Genomic DNA, 17634 nt, shown 5'->3' on the forward strand with positions numbered 1-17634 from the left:
TTCAAGGAAGCCGGGCTGAAGACGGCTGTAATGCTAGAAAACGGTCCTAGGAAGCTTTTTTCCGGTTCAGGGAAGGCATGGCTTGGCAGTTTGGGTTGGACTGTTCCCATGAGGCACAGGGTCAGACTGATTTGCATATGGCCATGTCTGAACAGGGGTGGCAGAGTGGGCTAAAGAACGGTGATGGATTAAACCCAGATCTGTTGACTGGGTGTGAGTGTTTGATTGGTTCAGATGCTCCGTCCATCACCACCCCTTTTGCACATCTAACCTGGGCTTCTATTGGAATTCTATAACACATATTAGCAAGCCCAATATCGCCGTTTTAGCGGCAGTTTCCTGCCGCTAAAACGGCGACAATTTTGAACGAGGTTCTTGCTAATATGCCCCTCAATAATCTAAATGAAACGTTTTGTATTAAATGTCACTGGCGAGTGATGAACGGCGTTTTTTACCCTCCAGTGTTTAATATGTGGGCGGAACCAAACCCCCTGTTTTTTCCAATAAATGCCAAGAGAAGCTTCAGTCAAAAGCACTGTTTAAGTAATGGCTTGGATACAGTGGCAAGTGGAAAGTACAGAATTAATTTTTGAAACTGCCTGTAGAGCGAGACCATTACGAAAAATAGAACATCGTTTCATAAGGCAGCTTCATAAAATAGTGAGGCGACAACTGGCAATTTGACTGATTTGTAATAATTTTTTTATTTTTAATGGCATTAACCTTTTTTCAGGACTTAAAATTAGTATTTCTGTCAAACGAGTGCGTAATAGCCCCTACTGACAGGGCTAAAAGGCACAAAGCAGCTCCTTATTTTGTTTTAAAGACGGTACTAATTACTTTGAAACACATTTGCATATTGCTAAACATATCAATAACTCACGTCAACAAAACAAAGGAAGGAACCACCATTTCTCTACATTCTGTCTCTAGTAATCGGCGCCAAACTAGATACATGGGAAGACAGCAATCGTCAGAGGGAAGGTAGGTCTATTTTATTTATCCGTTTCAAGGTAAAGTGCAACTGTAAGGCTTCTGATACTACGTACTGTTAAACGAGAGTGAAATTTGTTGTGCATATGTTCCCCGCCCCTCTTCAAGAGCTGCGTATGATGGACTGGTTATGTGACTTGTCTCCTTGCTTAGGATGGAGCCACCCCCTGCTGACAGTGGGAGTCTTGCTGTTACATCAATGATGATGATGGGTTGGATGGCCTAGTCTATAATGCGCCAGACTCTGCCCCTGCTCCGCCCCTCCGCAGATGGGGGATCACAGTGAAACTTGGTAGGGTGGTCTGTGGCCCGTGCTGGGGCAGGAAGAGGCCAGGGGTGGGTGAAGTCAGGGCTTAAGCAAGTTTGACTGAAAGATTCTTGTGAAGTGATATTGTGTATAGAACTGAAAATTAGTCATGGACATTTGTGAATTTCATGGGTCACAGTTCAAAAGCAAAGTGTATTGTTAATTACAGGCAGCCGGGGATTGAAGAATGCATGGCATTGACAGCCAGGGCAGCTGAAGAGTCTGTACAGCATGTGCAGACTGCAGACATTAAAGGAAATCACCACCCTCTTGTTTTGCCTTGCACTTTGTATCCTCGTAGTAAGTTTAAATCTGTGACATCATGCTCTCTTGTTTCTAGTGCATAGAAGATGTACTATGTGACCGTAGGTGTTAACTCCGCCTGCCCTCAGAAGTTCGCACAATTTAGCTGAGTTTTTCATTAATTCCACGGAATTCCGCGGAGTGGAACTTCGCAGTCTCCGCCCAGGACTACGAAAAGTTGTCATGGGTAAATTTAGCAGCAAAGCATATACGTCCTAGGTACAAAGAACTCAGTACAGTTCTAAATGAAATCTGCCCTAGATTTACCTTCTAAAATGGGGAATAACGGGTCTCTCTTGCTAGCAGTATCCACGCTGTTATATAGGGCTTTAGACAAAGAATTACAAACATTCCGTTAGAATACATGATTCTCAGGGTTTGGATCAATAAGAAACAATCTAGAAGAAACATTTTACCACATAATACATTTGAGGATATATCTCAGGGTAGGAGTACAATGAGATTCAACCACTCTCACAGTCTTAGCTGTACAGTTACCTGATACAATATTTTACATAAGCCTGGGACAGTAAGAACTGTCCTTGATTCAGTACAATGAGGACATTTCTCTGAGAACACTTTCTGTTAATACAAGTGAAAAATACACAAGTTTTATTTACAACCAGAATTAGCGGCAGTTATCATGTGATATATTGTGGCATGGAAGTAAGATGGGGGACAGTGTAAACACAATCTAATGTTAGAAGAAACTCAAAATGCTATGCTCTTTTTATTGACAGAAAATTGACGCTCACAGTACATTGAAGGAAATAATGACTTTGGGTGGAAAGGGAGCATCATTCTTCAGTAATTTCTGAGCAATTTAAGAAAATGACTCTAAATTTCCACTTTCCAGGTTCAGTTATCAGCAATCCAGTTTTTCCAGAACCTTGGGTGAGTTTAGCTGTGACTGAGTCTTACACCCAAAGGTTGTGGAAGGAACAACATATGGGTAAGCCAGATTCAAACCTGCCCGTACCAACTTGGGTTCCTCACTCACTATACAGTCTTCTAGGATGCCACATTTCAATCCTTAGAAGACCTATAAATAAAGTTCTCATAGTTCTCTTTTCAAGTGAAAATTCCACCTGGTATTTGCCCAATGAAGCCTGTGGCTTTATAGGGTGGTCTTCCAAATCTTTGAGTGTTTCCCGATTAAAGAATTCACATTCTTTGCAGTGACTTTATACCCAAATGTTGACCCTCCCAGGAACACAAACGAAGAGTTAATTCTTCCATATTTTTGCCAGAAATCAGCTTCCCCTGATGAGTCAATGCTCTAGACATTAGAAGTGTGCAGAGCAATGCTAATTTAGTTAGGCTGAGCAACAGATTTCAGACACTGTGTCTGACCTTTGTGAATTGTGAATCTGCCAGGGAGTGCTGTGAAGCATTCATGAAAATTCCTAACTAGATGGGTTCTGACTGTGATTGTCTCAGCCCACAAACAGTTAGATAGAACGCCAGCATCCAGAAATCAGAGGATGAACATGAGGCAGTTTTAAATTTTGAGCAGATGTCCAGGCTTATAAATAGCAGATATGTACCTATAGTACAGCATAGATAAGGTGGTGGTGTCATACTCTGAATCAAAACAAGTTACATGTGGCATAATTGAATTCCTGAGATTGCAGGTGGTTGTGGACCCATGAACATTTCCTCTGGCTAGAGGTGCTGGCTGCATAGCCATGTTGTCGAAGAGTAAATAATGGGTCATTCATCTTCACCGTCCCAGCACTTCGACCACTATCTCTCCTTGCTTACCAAGAGACTCTGACCCATGGTTGCTTTGGTCCATATTGGAGGATTTGGGGGTAATTGACCCATGTCTATTATTTATACTTCTTCCCATTTAGGTAACAGACACAATGTAACTTTCTTTCAATTGCATCTTTTTTTTAGGCATATTTGATACCTAAATTTCCTACAAATACAAGAGTTGGGGAACAATCTCCACTTCTTAAACCATGATTAGAGACACAACAAACTGGCCACCATTGATTCTATTTAAGTTAATTAGCACTTTAAAAGAGTTCAATGCTTTGTCTTAGCCTTCTTGAAATGATGTTTATAAAAAATATACAGAGGGAAGCAAAATGCCCAAAACTTCAAGAGGGGTGCAGTTGGTCATCCACCTAAATACGGATGCATTTGTATCTGAGTGAGATAATCTGTATTATTAAGCACAGCATTTTTTAATACCCAGGGCCTCTAGTATATTCAATTGTTTCTGGAAGCTTATGTGAGTCTGATCCCTAATAACTGCCCATCCACATATTATAGGATATTAATTTTGGTGATTGTGCAATTTTGGGGGATTTGCCCAAATCATCAAAATGAAACCTGAGAAGTCCCCCACAAACAAACTAAAAGCAATGTGGGCCATAATACCGCCATGCTTTTAACTCACTTACCCAAAGTGATGGCATATTTATAGAAGCAAGGATGGCCTAATATTATGTAAAGACACAACACTAATGAGCTCACACGTTTTTAAACCATTTTTCCACAAGTCATGCAAGGATAAGGCATTGGTCTATAATTTCTTTAGACACTCCAAAGCCTCTCTGATTCAGAGGTAATGTATTCTCTTCTACTCAGTTTTCCATTTTATGCATCCCAGAATCAGCTTGACAAATAGCTTCCCAAGAGAGTGTCCAGTTTGTCTTATTTCAGAGTACAAAAGATGATTGGGTTGATTTGTTTTCAGACTTCATAACACTTACCAGGTTTAACAGAAGTGATCCATAGCAATGTGTTGTGCCAAAGCTAAATGGAAATTCAACTCTTCTGGATTCTTAAAATTCCCTGAAAATCTTGAAAAATGTTGTTAATACTTGGAGAGTGATTTTTTCACATGTGTATATATATATATACTGAAAAAACATACATTTCAGGCATGTTATAGTTAGTTGGACATTCTTCTCATACAAAACCATAGAAATGCCCAATTATAGTTAGTTCAGCTAACTATAACTCGTGCAACCGCGATGCACTGCTGATGACGTCACATATTACATCATTCATGACATGGTCAGTGACATCACTGATGACATCTCAAATTACATCACTGATGACATCATCCAGTGACTGTGTTTTTCTTCAAAGTTTAAATATGTATTATATATATGCCAGGGTGTGTTGAAGAATGAATGGGTTTATAAGTGTCTGGATGGAGTATTTAATAGGTGCGTGACTGACTGTTTAAGTGAGTGATTACACGTGTCTTACTGAATGCATGGCTTAGTAACTGAACTGTGTGAATGTCTGTATCAATCTGTCTGTTGTTGTATAAGCTGCTGCATAGGTTGGTCAGTAGCTACATGAGTGTCTATATGGGTTGTCGATTGGTTGCCTGAGTATTTGTAAGGGTGCCTGAGTGTGTGTGTGGCTCTGTGCATAGATGTTTGAGTGGGTGATTCACTGTGTGAATGGGTTCAAGAGTGCATGTGGAAACAGCTGTATAGGTGGATGAGTGTGTGTATGGGTGTGTTGGTGAGTGAATTGATGTCTCAATGGTACATGTCCAAGTAACTACATATGTAAAAGTCAGTGTATGTGACAGTTGAAGTATATAAATGACAATACGTGAGAGTCAGTTATTGTGAGAGTGGCTGTATGGATGGGTGTGTACTTGTATCAGTGAATGTATAATAGAGTAAGTATGCGTTTGTTTCTGTTTGAATAAGTGATATGGTGTGTGTATAATTGTATAGGTCAGTAAATGGAAGTGTGATTTATTCTCTGCATGACTAACTTGGTGTGTGAGTAACTCTGGATGAGTGGTAGTGTGTGAGTGCATGTATATGTGTATGAGTGCTTATGATAGTGTTGTATTGATGAGTGAATGCATGTATGTGTGATTGTATGGGTGAATGAGTGGATGTGTGTGTAGACCTAGGAATCAGTGAGTACGTATGTAGTAACTGGTATTGGTGTGTCAATGGTTTCGAAAATGGTAGTCTGTAGTGGGTGTATCAAAGGTTATATTAGAGTGTGAGGAGGTGCATCAGATTTTCACGTGAATGATGTCATCAGTGATCTCATCAGTGATGTCATTTGAGATGTCATCAGTGATGTCATTAGTGATGTCACTGACCATGTCATGAATGATGTAATATGTGACGTCATCAGCAGTGCAGGGCGAGTTATAGTTATAGACGGTACTAATTACTTTGAAACACATTTGCATATTGCTAAACATATCAATAACTCACGTCAACAAAACAAAGGAAGGAACCACCATTTCTCTACATTCTGTCTCTAGTAATCGGCGCCAAACTAGATACATGGGAAGACAGCAATCGTCAGAGGGAAGGTAGGTCTATTTTATTTATCCGTTTCAAGGTAAAGTGCAACTGTAAGGCTTCTGATACTACGTACTGTTAAACGAGAGTGAAATTTGTTGTGCATATGTTCCCCGCCCCTCTTCAAGAGCTGCGTATGATGGACTGGTTATGTGACTTGTCTCCTTGCTTAGGATGGAGCCACCCCCTGCTGACAGTGGGAGTCTTGCTGTTACATCAATGATGATGATGGGTTGGATGGCCTAGTCTATAATGCGCCAGACTCTGCCCCTGCTCCGCCCCTCCGCAGATGGGGGATCACAGTGAAACTTGGTAGGGTGGTCTGTGGCCCGTGCTGGGGCAGGAAGAGGCCAGGGGTGGGTGAAGTCAGGGCTTAAGCAAGTTTGACTGAAAGATTCTTGTGAAGTGATATTGTGTATAGAACTGAAAATTAGTCATGGACATTTGTGAATTTCATGGGTCACAGTTCAAAAGCAAAGTGTATTGTTAATTACAGGCTGCCGGGGATTGAAGAATGCATGGCATTGACAGCCAGGGCAGCTGAAGAGTCTGTACAGCATGTGCAGACTGCAGACATTAAAGGAAATCACCACCCTCTTGTTTTGCCTTGCACTTTGTATCCTCGTAGTAAGTTTAAATCTGTGACATCATGCTCTCTTGTTTCTAGTGCATAGAAGATGTACTATGTGACCGTAGGTGTTTACTCCGCCTGCCCTCAGAAGTTCGCACAATTTAGCTGAGTTTTTCATTAATTCCACGGAATTCCGCGGAGTGGAACTTCGCAGTCTCCGCCCAGGACTACGAAAAGTTGTCATGGGTAAATTTAGCAGCAAAGCATATACGTCCTAGGTACAAAGAACTCAGTACAGTTCTAAATGAAATCTGCCCTAGATTTACCTTCTAAAATGGGGAATAACGGGTCTCTCTTGCTAGCAGTATCCACGCTGTTATATAGGGCTTTAGACAAAGAATTACAAACATTCCGTTAGAATACATGATTCTCAGGGTTTGGATCAATAAGAAACAATCTAGAAGAAACATTTTACCACATAATACATTTGAGGATATATCTCAGGGTAGGAGTACAATGAGATTCAACCACTCTCACAGTCTTAGCTGTACAGTTACCTGATACATTATTTTACATAAGCCTGGGACAGTAAGAACTGTCCTTGATTCAGTACAATGAGGACATTTCTCTGAGAACACTTTCTGTTAATACAAGTGAAAACTACACAAGTTTTATTTACAACCAGAATTAGCGGCAGTTATCATGTGATATATTGTGGCATGGAAGTAAGATGGGGGACAGTGTAAACACAATCTAATGTTAGAAGAAACTCAAAATGCTATGCTCTTTTTATTGACAGAAAATTGACGCTCACAGTACATTGAAGGAAATAATGACTTTGGGTGGAAAGGGAGCATCATTCTTCAGTAATTTCTGAGCAATTTAAGAAAATGACTCTAAATTTCCACTTTCCAGGTTCAGTTATCAGCAATCCAGTTTTTCCAGAACCTTGGGTGAGTTTAGCTGTGACTGAGTCTTACACCCAAAGGTTGTGGAAGGAACAACATATGGGTAAGCCAGATTCAAACCTGCCCGTACCAACTTGGGTTCCTCACTCACTATACAGTCTTCTAGGATGCCACATTTCAATCCTTAGAAGACCTATAAATAAAGTTCTCATAGTTCTCTTTTCAAGTGAAAATTCCACCTGGTATTTGCCCAATGAAGCCTGTGGCTTTATAGGGTGGTCTTCCAAATCTTTGAGTGTTTCCCGATTAAAGAATTCACATTCTTTGCAGTGACTTTATACCCAAATGTTGACCCTCCCAGGAACACAAACGAAGAGTTAATTCTTCCATATTTTTGCCAGAAATCAGCTTCCCCTGATGAGTCAATGCTCTAGACATTAGAAGTGTGCAGAGCAATGCTAATTTAGTTAGGCTGAGCAACAGATTTCAGACACTGTGTCTGACCTTTGTGAATTGTGAATCTGCCAGGGAGTGCTGTGAAGCATTCATGAAAATTCCTAACTAGATGGGTTCTGACTGTGATTGTCTCAGCCCACAAACAGTTAGATAGAAAGCCAGCATCCAGAAATCAGAGGATGAACATGAGGCAGTTTTAAATTTTGAGCAGATGTCCAGGCTTATAAATAGCAGATATGTACCTATAGTACAGCATAGATAAGGTGGTGGTGTCATACTCTGAATCAAAACAAGTTACATGTGGCATAATTGAATTCCTGAGATTGCATGTGGTTGTGGACCCATGAACATTTCCTCTGGCTAGAGGTGCTGGCTGCAGAGCCATGTTGTCGAAGAGTAAATAATGGGTCATTCATCTTCACCGTCCCAGCACTTCGACCACTATCTCTCCTTGCTTACCAAGAGACTCTGACCCATGGTTGCTTTGGTCCATATTGGAGGATTTGGGGGTAATTGACCCATGTCTATCATTTATACTTCTTCCCATTTAGGTAACAGACACAATGTAACTTTCTTTCAATTGCATCTTTTTTTTAGGCATATTTGATACCTAAATTTCCTACAAATACAAGAGTTGGGGAACAATCTCCACTTCTTAAACCATGATTAGAGACACAACAAACTGGCCACCATTGATTCTATTTAAGTTAATTAGCACTTTAAAAGAGTTCAATGCTTTGTCTTAGCCTTCTTGAAATGATGTTTATAAAAAATATACAGAGGGAAGCAAAATGCCCAAAACTTCAAGAGGGGTGCAGTTGGTCATCCACCTAAATACGGATGCATTTGTATCTGAGTGAGATAATCTGTATTATTAAGCACAGCATTTTTTAATACCCAGGGCCTCTAGTATATTCAATTGTTTCTGGAAGCTTATGTGAGTCTGATCCCTAATAACTGCCCATCCACATATTATAGGATATCAATTTTGGTGATTGTGCAATTTTGGGGGATTTGCCCAAATCATCAAAATGAAACCTGAGAAGTCCCCCACAAACAAACTAAAAGCAATGTGGGCCATAATACCGCCATGCTTTTAACTCACTTACCCAAAGTGATGGCATATTTATAGAAGCAAGGATGGCCTAATATTATGTAAAGACACAACACTAATGAGCTCACACGTTTTTAAACCATTTTTCCACAAGTCATGCAAGGATAAGGCATTGGTCTATAATTTCTTTAGACACTCCAAAGCCTCTCTGATTCAGAGGTAATGTATTCTCTTCTACTCAGTTTTCCATTTTATGCATCCCAGAATCAGCTTGACAAATAGCTTCCCAAGAGAGTGTCCAGTTTGTCTTATTTCAGAGTACAAAAGATGATTGGGTTGATTTGTTTTCAGACTTCATAACACTTACCAGGTTTAACAGAAGTGATCCATAGCAATGTGTTGTGCCAAAGCTAAATGGAAATTCAACTCTTCTGGATTCTTAAAATTCCCTGAAAATCTTGAAAAATGTTGTTAATACTTGGAGAGTGATTTTTTCACATGTGTATATATATATATATACTGAAAAAACATACATTTCAGGCATGTTATAGTTAGTTGGACATTCTTCTCATACAAAACCATAGAAATGCCCAATTATAGTTAGTTCAGCTAACTATAACTCGTGCAACCGCGATGCACTGCTGATGACGTCACATATTACATCATTCATGACATGGTCAGTGACATCACTGATGACATCTCAAATTACATCACTGATGACATCATCCAGTGACTGTGTTTTTCTTCAAAGTTTAAATATGTATTATATATATGCCAGGGTGTGTTGAAGAATGAATGGGTTTATAAGTGTCTGGATGGAGTATTTAATAGGTGCGTGACTGACTGTTTAAGTGAGTGATTACACGTGTCTTACTGAATGCATGGCTTAGTAACTGAACTGTGTGAATGTCTGTATCAGTCTGTCTGTTGTTGTATAAGCTGCTGCATAGGTTGGTCAGTAGCTACATGAGTGTCTATATGGGTTATCGATTGGTTGCCTGAGTATTTGTAAGGGTGCCTGAGTTTGTGTGTGGCTCTGTGCATAGATGTTTGAGTGGGTGATTCACTGTGTGAATGGGTTCAAGAGTGCATGTGGAAACAGCTGTATAGGTGGATGAGTGTGTGTATGGGTGTGTTGGTGAGTGAATTGATGTCTCAATGGTACATGTCCAAGTAACTACATATGTAAAAGTCAGTGTATGTGACAGTTGAAGTATATAAATGACAATACGTGAGAGTCAGTTATTGTGAGAGTGGCTGTATGGATGGGTGTGTACTTGTATCAGTGAATGTATAATAGAGTAAGTATGCGTTTGTTTCTGTTTGAATAAGTGATATGGTGTGTGTATAATTGTATAGGTCAGTAAATGGAAGTGTGATTTATTCTCTGCATGACTAACTTGGTGTGTGAGTAACTCTGGATGAGTGGTAGTGTGTGAGTGCATGTATATGTGTATGAGTGCTTATGATAGTGTTGTATTGATGAGTGAATGCATGTATGTGTGATTGTATGGGTGAATGAGTGGATGTGTGTGTAGACCTAGGAATCAGTGAGTACGTATGTAGTAACTGGTATTGGTGTGTCAATGGTTTCGAAAATGGTAGTCTGTAGTGGGTGTATCAAAGGTTATATTAGAGTGTGAGGAGGTGCATCAGATTTTCACGTGAATGATGTCATCAGTGATCTCATCAGTGATGTCATTTGAGATGTCATCAGTGATGTCATTAGTGATGTCACTGACCATGTCATGAATGATGTAATATGTGACGTCATCAGCAGTGCAGGGCGAGTTATAGTTATAGACGGTACTAATTACTTTGAAACACATTTGCATATTGCTAAACATATCAATAACTCACGTCAACAAAACAAAGGAAGGAACCACCATTTCTCTACATTCTGTCTCTAGTAATCGGCGCCAAACTAGATACATGGGAAGACAGCAATCGTCAGAGGGAAGGTAGGTCTATTTTATTTATCCGTTTCAAGGTAAAGTGCAACTGTAAGGCTTCTGATACTACGTACTGTTAAACGAGAGTGAAATTTGTTGTGCATATGTTCCCCGCCCCTCTTCAAGAGCTGCGTATGATGGACTGGTTATGTGACTTGTCTCCTTGCTTAGGATGGAGCCACCCCCTGCTGACAGTGGGAGTCTTGCTGTTACATCAATGATGATGATGGGTTGGATGGCCTAGTCTATAATGCGCCAGACTCTGCCCCTGCTCCGCCCCTCCGCAGATGGGGGATCACAGTGAAACTTGGTAGGGTGGTCTGTGGCCCGTGCTGGGGCAGGAAGAGGCCAGGGGTGGGTGAAGTCAGGGCTTAAGCAAGTTTGACTGAAAGATTCTTGTGAAGTGATATTGTGTATAGAACTGAAAATTAGTCATGGACATTTGTGAATTTCATGGGTCACAGTTCAAAAGCAAAGTGTATTGTTAATTACAGGCTGCCGGGGATTGAAGAATGCATGGCATTGACAGCCAGGGCAGCTGAAGAGTCTGTACAGCATGTGCAGACTGCAGACATTAAAGGAAATCACCACCCTCTTGTTTTGCCTTGCACTTTGTATCCTCGTAGTAAGTTTAAATCTGTGACATCATGCTCTCTTGTTTCTAGTGCATAGAAGATGTACTATGTGACCGTAGGTGTTTACTCCGCCTGCCCTCAGAAGTTCGCACAATTTAGCTGAGTTTTTCATTAATTCCACGGAATTCCGCGGAGTGGAACTTCGCAGTCTCCGCCCAGGACTACGAAAAGTTGTCATGGGTAAATTTAGCAGCAAAGCATATACGTCCTAGGTACAAAGAACTCAGTACAGTTCTAAATGAAATCTGCCCTAGATTTACCTTCTAAAATGGGGAATAACGGGTCTCTCTTGCTAGCAGTATCCACGCTGTTATATAGGGCTTTAGACAAAGAATTACAAACATTCCGTTAGAATACATGATTCTCAGGGTTTGGATCAATAAGAAACAATCTAGAAGAAACATTTTACCACATAATACATTTGAGGATATATCTCAGGGTAGGAGTACAATGAGATTCAACCACTCTCACAGTCTTAGCTGTACAGTTACCTGATACATTATTTTACATAAGCCTGGGACAGTAAGAACTGTCCTTGATTCAGTACAATGAGGACATTTCTCTGAGAACACTTTCTGTTAATACAAGTGAAAACTACACAAGTTTTATTTACAACCAGAATTAGCGGCAGTTATCATGTGATATATTGTGGCATGGAAGTAAGATGGGGGACAGTGTAAACACAATCTAATGTTAGAAGAAACTCAAAATGCTATGCTCTTTTTATTGACAGAAAATTGACGCTCACAGTACATTGAAGGAAATAATGACTTTGGGTGGAAAGGGAGCATCATTCTTCAGTAATTTCTGAGCAATTTAAGAAAATGACTCTAAATTTCCACTTTCCAGGTTCAGTTATCAGCAATCCAGTTTTTCCAGAACCTTGGGTGAGTTTAGCTGTGACTGAGTCTTACACCCAAAGGTTGTGGAAGGAACAACATATGGGTAAGCCAGATTCAAACCTGCCCGTACCAACTTGGGTTCCTCACTCACTATACAGTCTTCTAGGATGCACATTTCAATCCTTAGAAGACCTATAAATAAAGTTCTCATAGTTCTCTTTTCAAGTGAAAATTCCACCTGGTATTTGCCCAATGAAGCCTGTGGCTTTATAGGGTGGTCTTCCAAATCTTTGAGTGTTTCCCGATTAAAGAATTCACATTCTTTGCAGTGACTTTATACCCAAATGTTGACCCTCCCAGGAACACAAACGAAGAGTTAATTCTTCCATATTTTTGCCAGAAATCAGCTTCCCCTGATGAGTCAATGCTCTAGACATTAGAAGTGTGCAGAGCAATGCTAATTTAGTTAGGCTGAGCAACAGATTTCAGACACTGTGTCTGACCTTTGTGAATTGTGAATCTGCCAGGGAGTGCTGTGAAGCATTCATGAAAATTCCTAACTAGATGGGTTCTGACTGTGATTGTCTCAGCCCACAAACAGTTAGATAGAAAGCCAGCATCCAGAAATCAGAGGATGAACATGAGGCAGTTTTAAATTTTGAGCAGATGTCCAGGCTTATAAATAGCAGATATGTACCTATAGTACAGCATAGATAAGGTGGTGGTGTCATACTCTGAATCAAAACAAGTTACATGTGGCATAATTGAATTCCTGAGATTGCATGTGGTTGTGGACCCATGAACATTTCCTCTGGCTAGAGGTGCTGGCTGCAGAGCCATGTTGTCGAAGAGTAAATAATGGGTCATTCATCTTCACCGTCCCAGCACTTCGACCACTATCTCTCCTTGCTTACCAAGAGACTCTGACCCATGGTTGCTTTGGTCCATATTGGAGGATTTGGGGGTAATTGACCCATGTCTATCATTTATACTTCTTCCCATTTAGGTAACAGACACAATGTAACTTTCTTTCAATTGCATCTTTTTTTTAGGCATATTTGATACCTAAATTTCCTACAAATACAAGAGTTGGGGAACAATCTCCACTTCTTAAACCATGATTAGAGACACAACAAACTGGCCACCATTGATTCTATTTAAGTTAATTAGCACTTTAAAAGAGTTCAATGCTTTGTCTTAGCCTTCTTGAAATGATGTTTATAAAAAATATACAGAGGGAAGCAAAATGCCCAAAACTTCAAGAGGGGTGCAGTTGGTCATCCACCTAAATACGGATGCATTTGTATCTGAGTGAGATAATCTGTATTATTAAGCACAGCATTTTTTAATACCCAGGGCCTCTAGTATATTCAATTGTTTCTGGAAGCTTATGTGAGTCTGATCCCTAATAACTGCCCATCCACATATTATAGGATATCAATTTTGGTGATTGTGCAATTTTGGGGGATTTGCCCAAATCATCAAAATGAAACCTGAGAAGTCCCCCACAAACAAACTAAAAGCAATGTGGGCCATAATACCGCCATGCTTTTAACTCACTTACCCAAAGTGATGGCATATTTATAGAAGCAAGGATGGCCTAATATTATGTAAAGACACAACACTAATGAGCTCACACGTTTTTAAACCATTTTTCCACAAGTCATGCAAGGATAAGGCATTGGTCTATAATTTCTTTAGACACTCCAAAGCCTCTCTGATTCAGAGGTAATGTATTCTCTTCTACTCAGTTTTCCATTTTATGCATCCCAGAATCAGCTTGACAAATAGCTTCCCAAGAGAGTGTCCAGTTTGTCTTATTTCAGAGTACAAAAGATGATTGGGTTGATTTGTTTTCAGACTTCATAACACTTACCAGGTTTAACAGAAGTGATCCATAGCAATGTGTTGTGCCAAAGCTAAATGGAAATTCAACTCTTCTGGATTCTTAAAATTCCCTGAAAATCTTGAAAAATGTTGTTAATACTTGGAGAGTGATTTTTTCACATGTGTATATATATATATATACTGAAAAAACATACATTTCAGGCATGTTATAGTTAGTTGGACATTCTTCTCATACAAAACCATAGAAATGCCCAATTATAGTTAGTTCAGCTAACTATAACTCGTGCAACCGCGATGCACTGCTGATGACGTCACATATTACATCATTCATGACATGGTCAGTGACATCACTGATGACATCTCAAATTACATCACTGATGACATCATCCAGTGACTGTGTTTTTCTTCAAAGTTTAAATATGTATTATATATATGCCAGGGTGTGTTGAAGAATGAATGGGTTTATAAGTGTCTGGATGGAGTATTTAATAGGTGCGTGACTGACTGTTTAAGTCAGTGATTACACGTGTCTTACTGAATGCATGGCTTAGTAACTGAACTGTGTGAATGTCTGTATCAGTCTGTCTGTTGTTGTATAAGCTGCTGCATAGGTTGGTCAGTAGCTACATGAGTGTCTATATGGGTTATCGATTGGTTGCCTGAGTATTTGTAAGGGTGCCTGAGTTTGTGTGTGGCTCTGTGCATAGATGTTTGAGTGGGTGATTCACTGTGTGAATGGGTTCAAGAGTGCATGTGGAAACAGCTGTATAGGTGGATGAGTGTGTGTATGGGTGTGTTGGTGAGTGAATTGATGTCTCAATGGTACATGTCCAAGTAACTACATATGTAAAAGTCAGTGTATGTGACAGTTGAAGTATATAAATGACAATACGTGAGAGTCAGTTATTGTGAGAGTGGCTGTATGGATGGGTGTGTACTTGTATCAGTGATTGTATAAGAGAGTAAGTATGCGTTTGTTTCTGTTTGAATAAGTGATATGGTGTGTGTATAATTGTATAGGTCAGTAAATGGAAGTGTGATTTATTCTCTGCATGACTAACTTGGTGTGTGAGTAACTCTGGATGAGTGGTAGTGTGTGAGTGCATGTATATGTGTATGAGTGCTTATGATAGTGTTGTATTGATGAGTGAATGCATGTATGTGTGATTGTATGGGTGAATGAGTGGATGTGTTTGTAGACCTAGGAATCAGTGAGTACGTATGTAGTAACTGGTATTGGTGTGTCAATGGTTTCGAAAATGGTAGTCTGTAGTGGGTGTATCAAAGGTTATATTAGAGTGTGAGGAGGTGCATCAGATTTTCATGTGAATGATGTCATCAGTAATCTCATCAGTGATGTCATTTGAGATGTCATCAGTGATGTCATTAGTGATGCCACTGACCATGTCATGAATGATGTAATATGTGACGTCATCAGCAGTGCAGGGCGAGTTATAGTTAGCTGAACTAACTATAACGGGGGAATTTCTATGGTTTTGTTCGAGAAGAATGTCCAACTAACTATAACGTGCCTGTAACCTATGATTTTTTCAGTGAATTTCTAAGGTTTTTTAAATGCTAGTTTCTAACTTTAACGTGCCTGAAAACTATGTTTTTTTCAGTGAATGTCTAAGGTTTTTTTAACTGCTTTAATTTCTAACTGTAACGTGCCTGAAACCTATGGATTTTTCAGTGAATTTCAAAGGTTTTTTAAATGCTAATTTCTAATTCTAGTGTTCATTAAACCTATGTTTTTTTCTGTTTTTAAATTATCATCCCATTCTCAACCTGGTGAAAAGTGATATCGCCAGTTTTCCATCGATAGCTTCCGCATAAAAAATCGCCACAAATGAGTGCTACTACTAACGCTAATGATATGCAGAGTAGGTGTTCCCGTGCAAAAATAACCCAAAAACACCACTTCCTGATATTTTCAACGACCAGTCAAATCTGCGATGTGATCCAAAACCAGGCAAAAAGCTGCGTTAGCAGTAAGAATTTAACATCTGCCTTTTGCTGGTGTAAAGCAGGACGATTACCTACAGTATGAAACGAAGCCCAGCCCAGAGCCACATCTAAAGACAAACACATCATAGAACTACTGATCATGCAACTCCGACACCCAAGAAGGCCACAACACCCACCACCACCACCCCCAGCACCTTCCCCGCGGACCACACCCCCCCTACTACCACCGAGGCAGCGCAGAACAGGACAGTGGGCCTTCCCAAAATGACATGGCCCCTCAGCCGCACAATACCTGAATGCTGGGAGATGTGGGAACCAAGTATGTGTGAAGGACGCAGGTCACCCATCAATAACAATGCACACAATGCCAAGTGTAGTGGTGATGTGCTGGACAGACCTCACTATACAGAGCAAAGACCTCTCCATGTGTGCTTGTAGTGTTGTGGACAGTGGACGCAACCATGTTACCTCAGGCAGTGGGGAAGATCTCGATCATGTAGCTGTGTCGTCGTCCCCCCTGTAAGCGGAGTGGGCTGGTGTAACGTACGCCACTCCAGCATAGGAGTGTGAATAAATAGGCCGGGGCTCTGGGTGTGGTTCACTTCTGGGAAGGACAACATGTCTGCCAGAGCGGCGGCCCTCACCTTGTCACGATGCCGCCGCTGTGACCGCCGACTCCTCGACACAGGCCCCCTGCGAACCCAGCGGCACAGCACCGCAGAGTTATGTCTGTGCAGACAACTGCCTTCGATGTACACTGTTGACAGCAGGGCTCACAATTCAGATCGAGTCTCAATTGCAGATGACGCAGTCTAGTAGGCAAGAGGCTCTCAGTGCGGCCCGCCCGGACCACGCATCATCACAGGCTGCGCACACGCCGGTGGCTTCAGGTGCCACTAACTCAGTGCACCACAAGTCATCGCCATGTAGCCTTATTAAGGCAGAATTCATTAGACAAAAGACATTGCTACCAGTGTGGCCCGCCCCGGACCACGCATCATCGCAGGCTGGGCACACGCTGGTTGCTTCAGGTGCCACTAACTCAGTGCACCACAAGTCATCGCCACGTAGCCTTATTAAGGCAGAATTAATTAGACAAAAGACATTGATACTAGTGCGGCCCGCCCGGACCACGCATCATTGCAGGCTCCACACATGCTGGATGCTTCAGGTGCCACTAACTCAGTGCACCACAAGTCATCGCCACGTAGCCTTAATAAGGCAGAATTCATTAGACAAAAGACATTGCTACGAGTGCGGCCAACCCGGACCACGCATCATCGCAGGCTGCACAAACGCTGGTTGCTTCAGGTGCCACTAACTCAGTGCACCACAAGTCATCGCCACATAGCCTAATTAAGGCAGAATTCGTTAGACAAGACATTGCTACCAGTACGGTCCGCCCGTACCACGCATCATCGCAGGCTCCGCACATGCTAGTAACTTCAGGTGCTACTAACTGTGCAGCTCAACTCAACGCCATGTGGCTG

Source organism: Lissotriton helveticus, chromosome 7 (assembly GCF_964261635.1).
Source record: "Lissotriton helveticus chromosome 7, aLisHel1.1, whole genome shotgun sequence".
Lineage (NCBI taxonomy): Eukaryota > Metazoa > Chordata > Amphibia > Caudata > Salamandridae > Lissotriton > Lissotriton helveticus.